Source organism: Moschus berezovskii, chromosome 14, assembly GCF_049115385.1.
Source record: "Moschus berezovskii isolate FMDL1 chromosome 14, NW_MosBer_1.0, whole genome shotgun sequence".
NCBI lineage: Eukaryota > Metazoa > Chordata > Mammalia > Artiodactyla > Moschidae > Moschus > Moschus berezovskii.
The window spans coordinates 35,866,814-35,883,951 of NC_142473.1; the positions used below are offsets into that span (position 1 = coordinate 35,866,814).

Sequence of the window (17,138 nt, forward strand, 5' to 3'; positions counted from 1 at the left end):
TACATGAAGATCTTGTCAACTCCTGGCTCTTCAACTAAAAAGACTGAAGAGAATTCAGTCTTTTAGGGATGGTGCTTTCAGTCAGTACCATCTCTATTCTTGCAAAAGCAATGGTCAAAGAAGTACATAAACCATCACAGCCCAACAGTCAGATATAATGTGTATAGAGCTGGAGCAGCAGTATAGCATAATGTGAAGCGCGGGCACTTGACTTTGGTGCCTGACTGACCTGAATTCCGACCTCAGTTTGGTCACTTTTACTAATTGTCTTGGGTAGATCACTTAACCTTTGTGAATTTCAGTTTTCAATTCTGTAAAACACCTACTTTGGGAAGGTCATACAAAATCGGAAGTAGCTTATATACAGTGCCTGGTACCTAGAAGGGGCTCAATAAGTGAAAGATGCAATCACTACATTGGTGTTGGAGCGCTGAAATCTCAGGATGCAGCAGACCTAGTGACAAGGACACGAAATAAAGGTCAGAGTGCTACCACATCCTTATACAAAAGCATCTTGGGATAGTATTCGATTACAGCCTAGAGCTCGCGAGTAAGGACACTGAAGACATAGAAAGGAGGGGAACTGATCAGGGTCACCAGTAAACTAGTGACAGAATCAGGACAAATTTTTAGCTGAGTCTGGAAACTTTCGGCTTGCTGCTCCTTTCTGTAAGACAGCAGCTTCTCAGAGTCCCGGGCTCGGCTCTGACTTGCCCCTATTCCACTCTAATGCGACAATTTGTACTCCTCCTTTGCACCCAGGGTGTCCCCCCATGACGGCTAAGAGAAAAAGCAGATGATGAAGTGTGTTTCTAGCGACTACCCGGCCGGCCGCGACATCCCCGTCGCCACGGCAACCTCAGCTTGGTCCGGGAGGACCAGCTCCTCCGGCGCCCCCTCCCATTCACGCAGCGGACGTGACACGTGCGGCGGGGTCACGTGTTGTTGTTGGGCCGGGAAAGCTGCTTCCGGGTCAAGGCAGGACACAGGGCTCCGGCGGCCGGAGTCGGGGACGAGGTGAAGCGGAGCCGGTCCGGGGCCGGCCGGGAGCAGGCCCGAGGCTGAGCGGCGGCCACGGCGGCGGCCGGGAGGGGGGAGGAGAGGCGCAGGCTGAGGAGCAGCCGCAGCAGCTCCCCTGCCTCCCGGGCTGAGGGGTGAGTGGAGCCCGGGCCTGCCGGCTCCGCCGGGTTGTCGAGGCCCGAGGGGCTCCGCTCTGGAGCTGGGGTGCCGTGCGAGGAAATAGTAGGAAGAAGTCGGAGCGGGACGAGGCCTGCCTGGGCGAAGGGGAGGATGGGACACCTGCTGGGGCCGGAGGGAGGATGGGGCCGGTCCTCCGCTGCGGCGGCGCGGGGAGGCCCTGGGCTGGGAGAGGTGCCTGAGTTGGAGGAGGCCGTCTGGGGGTGTCTGAGTTCCTGGGAGAATCAGGGCTTCCCGCTGTGCCCCGGGGCCTGGGGGACGAGGAGATGCCCCATGGCTGGTAGGAGATGGAGATTGGAGATGTCTGGGGCTGCTGGGGAAATGGGAAACTTGCCTCTGAACTACTGAATCCAAAAAAAGAAAAGAGTACGTGTCCCCAGGGAGGTTCGGTTGGGTTAGGACCTCCTGGGACACCAGGCCTGATCCTTCCGGGGGCTGTAGAAGCAAGCAAGCGGCAGTTTAAAGAGGGCTTTTGAGTGAATCGTTTTGCCTCCAGGACAACTAACTGACAGTGAGGCGGTTGGAGTAAGATGGGACCTGGGAGGAGGGTACGCTGTCCGGAGATCTGGGAGAGGAGAAGGGTCAGGATCAGTGAGGAGCTTCATTCTCTGCTGAGTTCGAGGTCCTTTTCTAGGAAGACATACTGGGAATTGGTGAAGCGAGAAGGAGAGGTGATACTGCCGTGGGGCACAGTGATTCTAGAAGCTGTAGTTCCGGAAAGTTGGTTGGAAGAGTAGAACTATTTCTAGTCAGTGGAGGGAGGAGGAGCTCTCTGAAGGTTGCCAAGTTACCAGAAGCTTGTAGGCACCGCCTAGGGCTGGTGTTTGGGGAAGTTAGTTCTTTCAGGTCCAAATTCGGGCTTAGTTAAGGCGTGTCCTCATTCTTTTTTGGCTGCCCGGAGCTCTTGAATTGGTTTCCACCAGCCCATCTTGTTGAGAAGGAAATGGCAACCCACTCCAGTGTTCTTGCCTGGAGAATCCCAGGGACGGGGGAGTCTGGTGGGCTTCCGTCTATGGGGTCACACAGAGTCGGACACGACTGAAGTGACTTAGCAGCAGCAGCAGCAGTAACCCATCTTGAGCTAAGAGATTGTGTAGATGCTGAGGGCTGATGAATGCCTTTGGGTCCAGAGACATTTGACCTAAATCTCTAGGTTAGGAGCTTTCAAACTTTTTAAAAAAATTACAGTAAGAATAACGTTTTTCATTATCATCTAGTACATACCCACAGAGGAACAAGAAGTTTCACAAAGCAGTACTCACTCATTACTAATGATGCATACTGATAATTGCTATTATATTTAGTTCTTTTTCTTTAAGAAATGCTAACTAAATGCACTAAATTGATACACGGGTCATAAATTGCAGTGTGACAAACTGTCTCCAGGGCACATTTTTTTGGCTTCAATTAGTGTCTTCCTGTAAGATTCTAGAGAACAAAGATGATAATAAGGAGATGGGTAGGGAGGGAGAGTGGAACCCCCCTGGTGCAATTGACTACCTTTGTTTACCTATGAGAAGGTGTAGCAAATTGTACCATAATCTTTGAAGTCTTAATTTGCCTGATCAGTTGATGAAATTTTGAAATAAATATGTGCTTTTAATTTTCTTTTTTTTGCTGGATCTGAGAAATATGAGAGGCCTAGTTCCATACAGTTGATTCATTCCTACAACATCTTTAAGGTAATTTTATTTAACGTTACAATGTTATGCATTAATTTGCCTTTCTGTGGTGTAAAAAATCTCAAACTGAAACCCATACTCTTCCTACTCCAATAATTAATGTATAGTATGCTTTTTCTGCATGATTTAAGGTGTAGGTTCCTGGCTTTAGTGACTTAATCATAAACTTAAGATATCTTTCAGTCAATTAACATCTTAATTCTCCCCATGAAAATGACATTTTCATCTGTTTTTGAAACAGATAAGGTCCTTGTGTGAGTAGTATTATAATAAATGTTAATGAGTATTGGTGACCAAAGTGAGAAGCCTTCATGTGTTGTGATGTTTAATGTCCTTTTAAAAGTGTCACATGACCTGTTGTTACAGGACATTGAGTGTCAAATGATGCTGCCTGATTTCAGTAGGTACATATTTATGGGTTATATTTAAGACCAGTTCAGTCATTTTAATTTTTGTTGAAGATGCCCTCATATTATATGAAACCTGGAATTCAAAAGCACAGACATCAGGAAAATATTGCCTGAAGTAAAGTTTACCACTGGGGCCACATTCTTGAGTCGATGTTTTATGAAAGCCTTCTTATTATCTTCAAACTTAGTGTATTATAAAATACATCTTTCTTCCCTTTATTTTTTTGACTATCTCTTGGTTGTTCTGCCTGCATGTATCAGCCATCCTTTAAAAGTTATGTTTTACTCAGGTAAAAATTTGTTTTAAAATGTTTAAAAGTTTTCTTTGTGTGGTTGATGTTTGGGACATTAAGGAAGATTCTCATTAATTCCATTTTTCTGGGAATCGTGTATCTTCAATAAACAGTTGTGGAGAATTTACCCTGAGTGATTCTGTGTGCTTTTTTTTTTTTTTTTTTATGGTTTTCATTTCTGTTCTTCAGCTTCTTCCACCTGTCTATAGCAACCTCTTTTACCCTTCTAATTTTTGCTTCTGAACTGCTGTGGGTTTGGAAATTACATGCTTACCTTTGTTAGAACTTTGAGTAAAATGATTTTATATGGCTCTTAATGTTCTTTCATTTATATATATTATATATTAGGTATAATATATATACATGTACTTTGTTTTTTTTAGTGTATGAACTATTTGACATGTATTTTGCAGGCCTGTTTGCTGACTTCTTAGTCATGGGCTGTGTTTTGAATAAGTGAACTCTATTTGGGAGCTTAGTTGGTTGTGTAAGAAAAAGTTGTAAAAAGTAACATGAAACTGGTCGGAATACAACTTGGACTTAAGGGGTGAAGAAATCATTTGTTAATAGCTGTGATTGTTGCCTTTTCCCCACATGCAGTTCATTGTTAAGAGGTACCATTCTTCCCTTTTTCATGTTTTCCAGTACCATGTTCTAGATTTTGTTTTTTTTGAGATTGGAACACTGCCAGCCTAACTATTCCCATTGTTGTTCTCGATATACTTGATCTTGCATAACTTCATCAGAGTACTCTTCCAAAGAATATTGCTGTGATTTGTCATTTCCCGCCTCAAAAACCATTAGCAGTTTCCCAGAGCCAGCACTGAATAAAACCCATAGTGTTTAGGTTGACATTGAAAGCATTTTTACTGACATTATTTTTCCATCCCTAAATGCAGAGCCTCTGTTCCTGCCAAGCTGTCTGCTTTTCGATCCTTCCTTTGCATGTAGCATTATTCCTGAAAGTCTGCAGGACTTCCTTCATGAAATCCTGCTCATCTTCATTTCGTTACAGCTGATCCCTCTTCCTTGAAGTCTTTCTTGCTGCTTTGTTGATACTACATCTCCTGTATCGCTGTATATTTACCAATTGTGTGTCTGATTTCTGTCCCTTTTAGATTGTAAACTGATTGAGACAGGAGGCTCATATATTCTCAAACCTGTAGAACACCCTGCACAGAGTTGAGTACAGTTCATGGATCAAGACAGTTAAAATTGTGGATCTCTGGAAATTCCACCCTAGACTTACTGAATCAGAATCTAGGAATCTGCCGAGGTGAATCTAATGTACAGTAATGTTTAAGAATTGCTGACCTAGCATGATGCATGAAATTTCAGTAGATACACATACAGTTTTTTAGCAAATAATTTAAGTGAATTGAGCAGTATCAGTTCAGTAGATGGTTTACTTTTAGGGCTTTGAAGTCGGACAGCCTAGATTTGAGTCTTTCACTCGTTAGCCATCTGACTAGCCTCTCTTTGCTTTAGTTTTCTGATGTGTAAAACAAGGTTAGTAACACTACCTCTGATAAAGGTGTCATGAGAACTGAATAATAACATCTGTAAAACAACATAGTACCAAGCACATAGTGAACTCAATAGGTATTATGTACTGTTGTCATGTTGATCATAATAGGGGTCATCAAAGTAATGAAATGAGAATAGACTTTATGTCAGTCATTGTGAATACACAAATTACTCCTGTTTTTAAGAATTCAAGTTTAAGATTCATTTTCCATTGTAGACTGACAGTTGATGGATCTGTATGGCGTATAAAGTCATAAAAATGTGATTTTTCCTTCTTTAGAACAATTGATGCCAAATTAGCATGTTAGATTCTGCCCCCCCCCATCTCCCTGAAGGAGAGTGCAAATTTCTGTGTGTGTGTGTATATATATATACACACACACACAGACACACCCCTGGGGTCAGGAAGATCCCCTGGAAAAGGGAATGGCAACCCACTCCAGTATTCTTGCCTGGAGAATTCTATGGAGAGGGGAGTTTGGTTGGCTACATAGTCCATGGGATTGCAAAGAATCGTGACCTGACTGAGGGACTAACACTTTCACAGACACATAGTTTTCAAAATTCCTTTGCATCTGTAATACTTCTCATTTCTTGATTTTTATATCACTGTCAGAAAGCACTACTTCATGTTTACTCAAAGTAAAGTTCACTGTTTTATTCACCCAACAAATATTTGTTGCCACTTGCCTGACACTGCTTTGTACTACACTGAGCTGAACTGACAGATCCCTGCTTTTGTGGGGGTTGGGTTCTGGTGGAATTTAATGCTAACTTAACAGATAGTGATAAGTGCTGTAAAGAGTGAAACAGAGTGAAGTGATAAGTGCTTGCTGGCGGCAGTGTTGCCATATTTAATGAGGTGGTCAGAGGCAACTTGGTTGAGAAGGTAGCATTTGTGCTTAAATTTACTTGAGATTTAAATGCTGAGATGAAGCCAGCTAAGCCAAGAGCCAGGAAAAGGGCATTCCTGTAAAAGCCTTAAGAGGGGGAATCAACTTGGCAGGTTTGAGAAGTAGAAAGCCAAGCCAGCTGAAACTTAGTGGGCTAGGAAAAGGGTGGGAGGAGGTAAGCACAGAACAGGTAAAATGAAGCTCTGAAGGCTGTGGTAAAGACTGAATTTTATTGATTGTGGAGAGAAGCCTTTGGAGAGTTTAAAGGACATGACTTACATTTTGAAAAGATCACTTGGATGATCTTGGAGAATGAATTATACAGTCATGAGAGACTTAAGAGGAACCTATTGCCACAGTCCTAGTGAGAGATTAATGAAGGCTTAACCCAGAGTAAAGTAGAGGAAATGGAAAAAATTGGGTAGAATTGGGGTGTTAGTGGCTCAGAAGGTAAAGAATCTGCCCGCAGTGCAGAAGACCCGGGTTCGATCCCTGGGAAGGGAAGATCCCCTGGAGGAGGAAATTGCAACCCACTCCAGTATTCTTGCCTGGAGAATCCCATGAACAGAGGAACCTGGTGGGCTACAGTCCATGGGATCACAGAGTCGGACATGACTGAGTAACTAACACACAGAGGTTGATTAATTACAGGAGGTGTGAGAGGAAGAGAAAAATATAACTTGGGAACTAGTGGAAGAGGAGCAAATTTGAGGAAATTAAGAATTCTGATTTTGTTTCCTATGTGCCTCTCCTTGGTTATTCACCCCCACTGTCCAAGGATGCCACAATTCTGAATTTTTTATTATTCTCGTAACTTTTCTTTACAGTTACCACCTATGCATGTAACCCTGAACAATGCAATGATTAATTTCCTATGTTTTGAATTTTAAGTGGCATTATAGAGAATCCCTTGGACAGAGGAGCCTGGTGGGCTGCTATCCATGGGGTCGCACAGAGTCAGACATGACTGAAGCGACTCAGCATGCCTGCATGCATTGGAGAAGGAAATGGCAACCCACTCCAGTATTCTTGCCTGGAGAATCCCAGGGACAAAGGAGCCTGGTGGGCTGTCGTCTATGGGGTGGCACAGAGTCGGACACGACTGGAAGCGACTTAGCAGCATACTGTATATATTCTTGTGATAGGTTGTTTTATCCATTTAACAGTGTTTTTAAAAGTCTTTTGAATTGATAAGGAAACAGTCATAACAAATGACCAGTTATTAATTCCATTGCTATGTAAACATTTTATGTAACGAATATAACGAAATTTATCCAGCTGTGTATTCTTGGATGTAAGGGCATTTTTTTCACCAGGGTTTTTGTAATTTCAAACAATACTGTTGTTGTGGACACTTGTACTTTTCTCCTGGTACACATTACAATTTCCTGTAAAGTTACACTGAGAATTGCTGTGTCACAGGAAATGTGCATATTCAGCTTCACTAGATGAAGATAAATGGTTTTCCAAGGTATTTGTATTCCTACTAGCAGTGGAAGAGTTCATATTCTTCCACATTTTCTCCAGCACTTGGTATTGTCAGAGTTTTCAGGTTTTGCTAGTTTTTGTAAAATGATAGTTCATTGAGATTTTAATTTCTGTCTTTGAATATTATTGAACATCTTTTACATTTATTTGTCTTTTGAAATTTATCTTCTGTTAAATACTTGTTCATGTCTTTTGTCCGTTTTTCTATTGCATCATTTGCCTTTTTCTTACTGGTTTTAGTTCTCTATATTAATTACATGTGTTGCAAGTATCTTTTTCCAGTTTCTAGCTTATCTTTTTCTGTGTTTAATATCTTTTGATGATCAAAAGTTTTTCATTTTACTTTTCCTTTATGGGTTCTTTTTGTGTTTTGCTTATGAAATAGTTCTTAAATCAAGATCTTAGAGCTGTTTTCCTATTTTTAAAAAATACCTATTTTTTTTTCATTGGGGTAAAGTTTACTTTCAACATTCTAGCTGGGTTGAACCTTTCTGTGTTGTGAGATGAGGAATTCCCCTTTCACTTTTCCCAGATCTGTATTCTCTTGTCCTGGGGCAGTTCTTGTGTAGTTTAACTTTTTCCTGCTAATCTCTATGCTGCCTGCAGCCAGGTTTACATAGACCTGTTTCTGGACTATCCATTCAAGTCCATTGATCCATTTTTTTTTTTTTCCCTCCTGAGGTTTCTTTGCAAAGTACAGTTGATTCTTGTTATTCATGGTACTTATGTAAAGTTGCCATAAACACCAAATTAGTAAATTTGTAACCATTGTTCCCAGGGGAAATGTAGGGTTAGGGTCCTGCCAGTCTTTGCTCACATTTTCATCAAGTGATTAATACCTAACCTTATTTAATATGTATTTCTGTTTAAAGACACTGTATTCAGTATATATTGTTGATTCATTAACTTTGGATTCATAGTGATTAGCTCAATAGTTCATGCCTGAATAAATCTTATCTAACACCTGTTTTTTTCCATAAGGTACATCAAAATCTTCTTGTGTTTAGGCACACAGCAATGTGCTGAGGGGCCTTTTCCTATAGTAAGATCAACAGAAAAGCACAAAAATATAAAAAACCTGGCACTAAATAGATCCTGAAAAGGACGCTTGTTTACAGTATGAGAGCTGAAACAAAAAGGCAGAGTGACGCCTTTTTTCTATCTCAGCTGAAAACATACTGTCAGGTGACTCATTTTTTCTTGCTGAGAGTATCTGCAAATGACCATGAAAATGCTGCAAGTATTGATTTAGGAGTTACAAATTAGTTTGAGTTGGTGAATTTGCAAATAAAGAATTTGCTAATGATGAGGCTCTACTGTATTATGAAATCTGGGTAGACAGTTTTTCAGCAACTTTAGCACCTTCCCTTTCCTCTTATGCTTACGCATACATTTATAATATTTTATTTTAAAAGAATGATATAATGCAATGATTCTGTCATATACTGAGTTGTAGTTGACGGATGCCATTAGCTCAGTGGGCTTCCCGAGTGGCTCAGACGGTAAAGAAATGCAATGTGGGAGACCTGGGTTCAATTCCTGGGTTGGGAAGATCCCCTGGAGGAGGGCATGGCAACCTACTCTGATATTCTTGCCTGGAGAATCCCCATGAAGAGAGGAACCTGGCGGGCTACAGTCCATGGGGTCGCAAAGAATCAGACACGACTGAGCGAGTAAGCACAGCATTATCTCAATGAAGATAGTTCATTTTTGAGAATATTTTTATTATTATTACATTGTTATTTAGTTCATAGGTAAATGAATAGAGAATTTTAGGAAAGAATTGTGACCTTTAAAATGCTGAAAACAAGTCTAGATTATTAAACCATGTTATTATGTCTTGCATGAGGATGATATTTTCTCATAGGTACTATTAGTAACTTAAGGCAAACATTTTATAAAGGCAAGTCCCTTTGGAGATTGTAATTTAAATGTTATCTCTATTAATCCCTCATCCATTAGTGACATTTTCCCATGTGAACATCAGTAAAGGAGTCCAAAAAAAGATACGATTGTGTACATTATAAATCGTATCTGTTACAAATGCGTTTATTGAGACTTGGCTAATTTATCCCTCACTCACTATTGAAGATCCTTAAGTGAATTGTTGGCATCAATTTGGTAAGTATGCTGAGAGAGGAAGAACCAGACACTTTAGACTTGACCTGTATTCATCTTTTTTTTAAAGTATATTTTATTCCTTGATTTTTGAAATTTTATTGTGGTAAAATATATATAACATGTACCATTTTAACTGTTTTTAAGTGTATGTATCAGTGCCAGTAAGTACGTTCACATTGTTGTATAACCATCCCCACCATCCCTCTCGAGAGCTTTTTCATGTCCTCAGACTGAAACTCCCCATTCCCCACTCTCCCCAGCCCCTGGCAACCATCATTCTATTACACTTCCTATCTCTGTGAATGTGACTACTTAAGACACTTTGTATAAGTGGAATTATGTAGTACTAGTTCTGTGTTTAGTTTGTTTCACTTAGGTTTATGTCTTCAAGGTTTGTTCCTATTGAAGCATGTGTCAGAATTGCCTTCCTTTTCAAAGCTGAATGATTCTCCACTATGTATACATTCTACGTTTTCCTTATCCATTTATCTGCCCGTGAAGGTTTAGGTAATTTCCATCCTTGACTTTTGTGAATAATGCTGCTATGAATATTTGTGTACAAATACCTGTTCAAGTCCCTGCTTTCAATTCTTTTGATATGTACCCACAAATGGGATTGCTGGATCATATGTAATTCCATGTTGAATTTTTTGAGAAACTACCGTACTGTTTTCTGTAGCAAGTACACCATTTTACATTCTCACTAGCAATGCACATATATTCATTTTTAGTTACTATACTGTGCCTGTTAATCTGAAGAATGGCATAAATTATTAAATCTTACATATGAGATGTACAGTATAGTATAGTGTAGTATGGATACCAAAATCATATATTCAATATTAAATCTACTGTGGCAGAGTGATGACTACTAGATTTTGTGGAAGAATTCAGCTTGTGCTTGGAAGCGAGAATTTTTCTGCTACTGATTCATTGCTCTATCATGTGTTGTCTTATTTTTGGAATCCCCATGGAGAGGTAGACATAATTAGCATTTCAGTGGTAGCTAAGAAGCATTTTCATAACTAATCTGTTTGTTGTATCCCTGCCTTTCATATTTAAAAAAATACATTTGATATGAAAAATCAGAAGTGATTAAAAAACTCATCTATTACCATATTTATTGAGTATGGATTATGCACAAAGTTCCAGTCCATGGTAGAAAGAAGCATTGTGATATGATTCTTAGCCTCAAGAACTATACTAAGGATTTAAAACATAAACACATGAAAATCACAACACTATGCATTAGTTAATAATGGGAGAAAAGTGAAAAGAATCCATGCCCATATATAATTAATCACCCACTGAATGTCTTAGGTAATGGATAGGCTGAGCTCAGCTCAAAAGAAGCATTATGTCGGGAGATAACTGAAAAGTCTTCATCTCCAAGTATTCTGAGTAGGGCTTTGAAGAATGAGTAAAACTGAAGACAGGTGGAGAAGGGAAGACCTAGTTAAGGAGAAATGACGTAAATGTCAGACATTCATTAATTGGTATTAATTAGCATTGACCTGGGACCAAAAAATGTTAAATCCAAACTATTTAACAGTAATTGTAAATAAGTCCACCAGCCCTACATTAATGTGTCCATGAATGGTAATGAGAGGAATAATCGGAGTAGCAGGAGGAGTAATAGTAAGCCAGTATTTAAGTGCTCTTCCTGTGCAAGGCAATGTGCTAAACATGTTTTACCCATATTACCTCCATTCATTCAGCAGCCCTGTTAACTAGGAGTTAGGGGCTATCTTTTACCCCTTTTATGAATGAGGAGACTTATTAATAGAAACCAAAGTAACTTGCTAAAATACAGACTGGTGGATTCAGTCATGATTTACATCCAGGCAGTTTGGTTGCCCTTACTACCACCAGGCAATACCACCGTAGGGCAATAATACTACTATAGCACAAAGTGGCAAGGGCTAGCAAATTTTTTTTAATAACCTGTAAACTTTTGCAACTTCTCTGTGTGGCTGTTTACAAGAATGCTTTGTAAACTCTAGAAGGCTGTGGAGTGATGAGCTAGTAGTCCATTCCTAATGAGACCTTGCTTTAAACTTGATAGGTAAGCACACACAAGTAGAGATGGTGGGGTAGTCTGTAAACAGCTGAATAGTGACCTTAAGCTTGTGTATTCACAGCTGAAAGACAGTGTGCATATATAATTTTCTTCTAGTGAAAACCGATACATTCAACAAACTAATATTTAGTGCTTTTTGGGAGGAAGGGGAAGTTAAGAATATTTTCCCCCCTTTGGTGACTAGACCAATCAGTATAGCTGCTTAGTTTTGTGGTTCAGTTACTTTGATGTAGTTACAAGAGGTATTTTGGGTGTGATGATTTTCATATATTTTAATAAGTTGGATTTCTATGATTTATGCATGATGCCATATACTATTGACATGCATTTTTTTTTTTTTTTGGTAGTAAACACAGCATGGCTCAATAGATTAGGAATACAGAAAGCATGACTTAGCATCCTGGTTGGGCCACAGAAACCTGAGCAGGTCACCTCAGTTTCATGTCCTGTGTAAATACAGATAAGTGTCAGTCTGTCTGTTTGAGGTGCCTGTGGAAAATTACTAGGCCTTAAAATGATTGTTAATCTCAGTGCGGGGACACTCAGCTTTCAGGGAGCATCGATTCAAGAGTAAATGTTTCTACTCATGAATTTTGAGTAAGTGCAACATAAAAGCCTCAAGATTTTTTTCTGGTCCATGTGGAAAGGTAGGGGTTGTTGGAGATTTGTTTGTAAAGGAGTTGGAAAGTGGGGGATAAGGGTGGAATTCTTGGAATTGATTGAAATAACAGGTGAGGTGAACGTTAAACTTTTTGTTATTGCTGAAAGTTGATGGAAAGTGCTTTTCTGTATTCTAAAATGCCTGATTTAGTAGGGATGTAGATAATTGGTGTAACCCAACATTTCTCAACAGAAGCTGTGGGAATCAAGAAAGAAGTTCTTAGAAATAGTTTCATATAAAGAGATGCTTACATCTAAGTAGCAATATTTTCTTAATCTTTTTCCTCTCAAGTACTTTCTCATTAAAATAATAGTGTTCTTGGGCTAGTTCATTTGGATCAGAAATTTCGAGTGCTGCACAGAACAGACTACCAGCATGAGAGTCAATCCTGGTTACTAATATGCAGCTGTAGAAGAGGAAGTTTGTCTTTTGTCCAGTATCAAATGTGCCTTGTATGCAGTATGGTTGTTTAGTAAAAAAAAATACGGATAGCTCTGAGGCCATACTCACTGATAACATAGAGTCACAGTTTTAATATATCTCTGGTGCCACTAATATAATTACATAAAGAATTTGGGTTAGATATTTTTGTATCTGTGGTCCTTTGAAGGAGAATGAACCGTGCTGTGATGAGTGAAATGGATAGCAGTGCCCTACTAATAGTCCAATTCAGAGACTGACCAGGAGACTAAATTCACATTTCATTCGGCAGTGTTGGGTTTTTTGAAAAAATCTACCAAGAAAAGTTGATGTGCCACATTGTTATACTTGGGTGTAGCTCAGTATACAGCTGAGAAGGAGACTTTGAGAAATAGGGTGATTCATAGTAGGGTGTGAGATCATGGTGTGTGTGATAATGGACTTATCAGCTGTACTCAGGTTTTGCACTTGGCATGCTCAGAGTCAATTGGTGAATTGGTAAGCCATAATTCTTGAGAAGAGCTTTGAAAGGTTATTAGAATTAGTTTATTTTCCTTACTTTTCATCCCAAGAAGGCATCTGCTTAGGTATATTACATAATGTTCAAGGAGGTAACTGAGGTAGAGTTGCCTGTATATGTACTTTATGATAAGGAAAAGCAGAAGTGCCATACAGAAGGAGACTGGCAAGCCTAAGTATGTGACTTGGACGATATCTTTAATGTGTTTCTATGGGAGAGATCACTGTCATTCATGAGTTCAGCAGCAAAAACTTTTTAATGGAATGTTCTACAGACCTTAAAAATGATTATATAGGTATTTATTTATGGATATAGAAAGTTTTTCATGAGCTATTTAGTGAAAAGGCAGGTTACAGAGCTATATATCTAAAAGTAATCTTTATGTGAAAAAGCATGTATCTACATAGCATGGAAAAAATGGTCTGAAAAAAATACACACCATAAGGTGCATCCTCAGGCTTTTAATCTACTTTCTAAATCTGTCAACCAAAGCTTCCTGGTATGGCTGTGGCTGTAAATATGCTTCAGATAAGAAAAGCTTTTTGATAACACACATTTACATGCTTAGCTAGTGAAAAGTGGAACTCCATCCACATGACGTAACAGTTTTTTGGCTTATTTTCAATAGGTAATTTTTAAAAATTCAGAATGTATATCACTAGTATTTTTAAGCAATTTTTTTTAGAAAAAAGCTTATCAGTAGATCCTTTTCTCTTTATTTTTTAATATAATTTTTAATTGAAGTATAGTTGATTCACAACATTGTACTAATTTCTGCCATATATTCTTCTGTAATATCCTTTTCCATTATGGTTTTTTTTTTCCTTTCCTCTGTCAATAGACATTTATTTATTTATGTATTTTTTTACTTAAAAACAACCTTATCTTAAAATGGAGTAACTTTGGTTTTACGAGCAGCAAGCAAAGTACAGAAGCAAAAATGCATTACAGGAGCATTAAGTTATACATTAGGTCACAGCATCTAATCTGAAATCACACCCGTAATATAATTTTTCAGGATATCTGGGAAATAGTTATTTCCCAGGATGTCTGAACCATAGCTACGCTATTTTGACTTTTAATTGTAAAAAAAAAATTTTTTTTTAATAGCCAAAGCAGAGTTCACCATTAATGACGTCAGTGTTTTTCTAGGTATGAGAAGATGCAAGAATTGGAACTCATAAAACCTTTTTCTGAAAAGATCTAACTATCTGAAGGCCTGTTCTGCCAGTTTTTTTTTTCCAGAGCACAGAGTGCGTCATTCTTGATTTTCACCCTGAACTTCTTTCAGGGGGTGTTGAAGGTCAGCAGCTTGCAATGGTCATGATGTAATCTTTGTAGAGGCAGCTGGCAAGTGCCAGCTTCCAGTCAGCAGGGTCCCTTCATAGCCACATATCTGACCATGTGACACCATTTCATGGCCATGGTGTCCCGCGGTGTTGGGAAGGCTCATTCCCAGGTCTAGGGAAGTGATGGGCCACTCAGTGTGCTAAAATTGGACCAGGCCTTGCAAGTAGCAAAAGTCTCTGGACCACTGTCTTACTGGCCTCCTGGTCCAGGAAAATATTTCCTCTTGTTGCTTTTTTCCATACCCAGAGTCACATTATTACAATTATTGATCTCACATGGAGCTGTCAGTTCAGCATTATATCACAGGCTCAGTGCAACAAGTGACATAGAAAATAATACAGCCATAGCTAGCAGTTATTAGTAAAATAAGAATTATAAGTCAAGAACTTTCATTAGATAAAGCCTGGTACACCCCAAGTCACCTGACTTCATTCATTAAATGATTATAGTCTGGTGTTAATCTCCTGGTTGTACATTATGGAGCATCTGACCTTTATCTGAAGATTGGTTACTGAGATAAGCCTTAGAAACTAACCTTGAGTGTCCTTTTTTCCATTATGGTTTATCCCAGGAGATTAGAGATAGTTCCCTGTGCTATACAGTGCTGCTGCTGCTGCTGCTGCTGCTGCTAAGTCACTTCAGTCGTGTCCGACTCTGTGTGACCCCATAGACGGAAGCCCACCAGGCTCCCCCGTCCCTGGGATTCTCCAGTCAAGAACACTGGAGTGGGTTGCCATTTCCTTCTCCAATGTGTGAAAGTGGAAAGTGAAAAGTGAAAGTGAAGTTGCTCAGTCGTGTCCGACCCTTAGCGACCCCACGGACCGCAGCCTACCAGGCTCCTCCATCCATGGGATTTTCTAGGCAATAGTACTGGAGTGGCTTGCCATTGCCTTCTCCAGTGCTATACAGTAGAACCTTGTTATTTATCCATTCTAAATGTAATAGTTTGCATCTGCTAACCCCAAATTCCTAGTCAATCCCACCTCCACTCGGCAACCACAAGTCAGTTCTCTATGTCTGAGAGTCTGTTTGTGTTTTGTAAATAGGTTCATTCGTGTGGTATTTTAGATTTCACATGTAAGTGATATTGTGTGGTATTTGTCTTTCTCTTTCTGACCAGCTTCACTTAGTATGCTAATCTCTGATTGCACCCATGTTGCTGCAGGCGGCATTATTCTGTCCTTTGTTTTGGCTAAATAGTATTCCATTGTATGTATGCATCACATCTTCTTTATTCTTTGCTTTGTTGTTCTCTTAATCTTTCCTGGAGGTAGAAATATGTAAAATAAAATATGCTTTCCCAGAGTAATTATGTTTTACTGGGGTACACTCTTGCTGAGGATCAGAAAGACTTAGGAAACAAAACAACAAGCTGAAGTCCCAGCTACCTAAAATGTCCAGGAATCTTTCAGAGTTCGGATATAATGGGGATCTTTCAAAACAGGAAGCTTTCTGGGGATGAGGTTAGGAATCCCAAAGAAAAAGCTAAACGGGCTTTGAAAAAGCTTCCAAAAATTAAGAAAGCTGGTACCACTCCAGTACTCTTGCCTAGAAAATCCCATGGATGGAGGAGCCTGGTAGGCTGCAGTCCGTGGGGTCGCTAAGGGTCGGACACGACTGAGCGACTTCACTTTCACTTTTCACTTTCACACATTGGAGAAGGAAATGGCAACCCACTCCAGTGTTCTTGATTGGAGAATCCCAGGGAAGGGGGAGCCTGGTGGGCTTCTGTCTCTGGGGTCACACAGAGTCGGACACGACTGAAGTGACTTAGCAGCAGCAGCAGCAGTAGTCCTAAGAGATTCTTTGACACTACTCAGTTTTTCCTCCTTAGCTTTGTTTTGTTAGTTTTTTTTTTTTACCTCCTCCATGCCATTACCACCCACACCCCAAAACTCATCCTATAAATTCCTGTTTCAAGATATAACAGCTTTCTATCTCTGAACACTTCACTTTTCTTCATCAACTGTCCCATCTCTTCTGTTTTCATCTAAGCATCTCAAAGGCATGGTCTATACTTAACTGTCTTCACTTATTTATTTCCTTAACTCTCTAAACTATGGTTTTTATCCCCTTGTCTGTACTGAAGATGCTTCCTCCAAGGTGAACAAGCAAGCTCCTACTTGCCCAGTCCTTTCAGGGTTTTAAAAATGATCATTTTTGACCTCTTGATAGTCTACATGAAGATCGGTAACCCCAACCTTGCAATATTGACAGCAATCTGTCAAAACTTCTCTTTTATTTCTATAGGATAAAGTCAAACTGAGCCAGGTCAGGCATGATCTGACTACCATCCACTTTTTGGTCTGCTCCCCATGCAAATTTTATGTTGTAACGAAACCACTTAATGTGTCTTGTGAGGTTTATCTTCAGTTGTTTCCTGTGCCTGAAATGCTCTTTATCCCATTGACCTAATCTTTGTCATTTTTCAAAATGGCTGAGGATTCACCTCCTACTTCCTTGATTATACTTACAAAAGTTCATCACTTCTTGTAT

At 39.7% G+C, this 17,138-nt stretch overlaps 1 protein-coding gene across 5 annotated transcripts in view; it reads left to right on the plus strand.

Moving 5' to 3' along the window:
- The first annotated feature begins 961 nt into the window (after window positions 1-961).
- Window positions 962-17,138, plus strand: part of TBCEL (tubulin folding cofactor E like) — a 70,233-nt gene continuing 54,056 nt past the window's right edge. For 2 of the 5 annotated variants that reach the window (XR_016038987.1, XM_088843024.1), the window contains exon 1: window positions 962-2,879. The gene's annotated coding sequence lies outside the window, so the exon portion shown is untranslated. The remainder of the gene's footprint in view (window positions 2,880-17,138) is intronic. The other 3 variants (XM_088843025.1, XM_088843027.1, XM_088843026.1) reach the window with 2 other exon arrangements.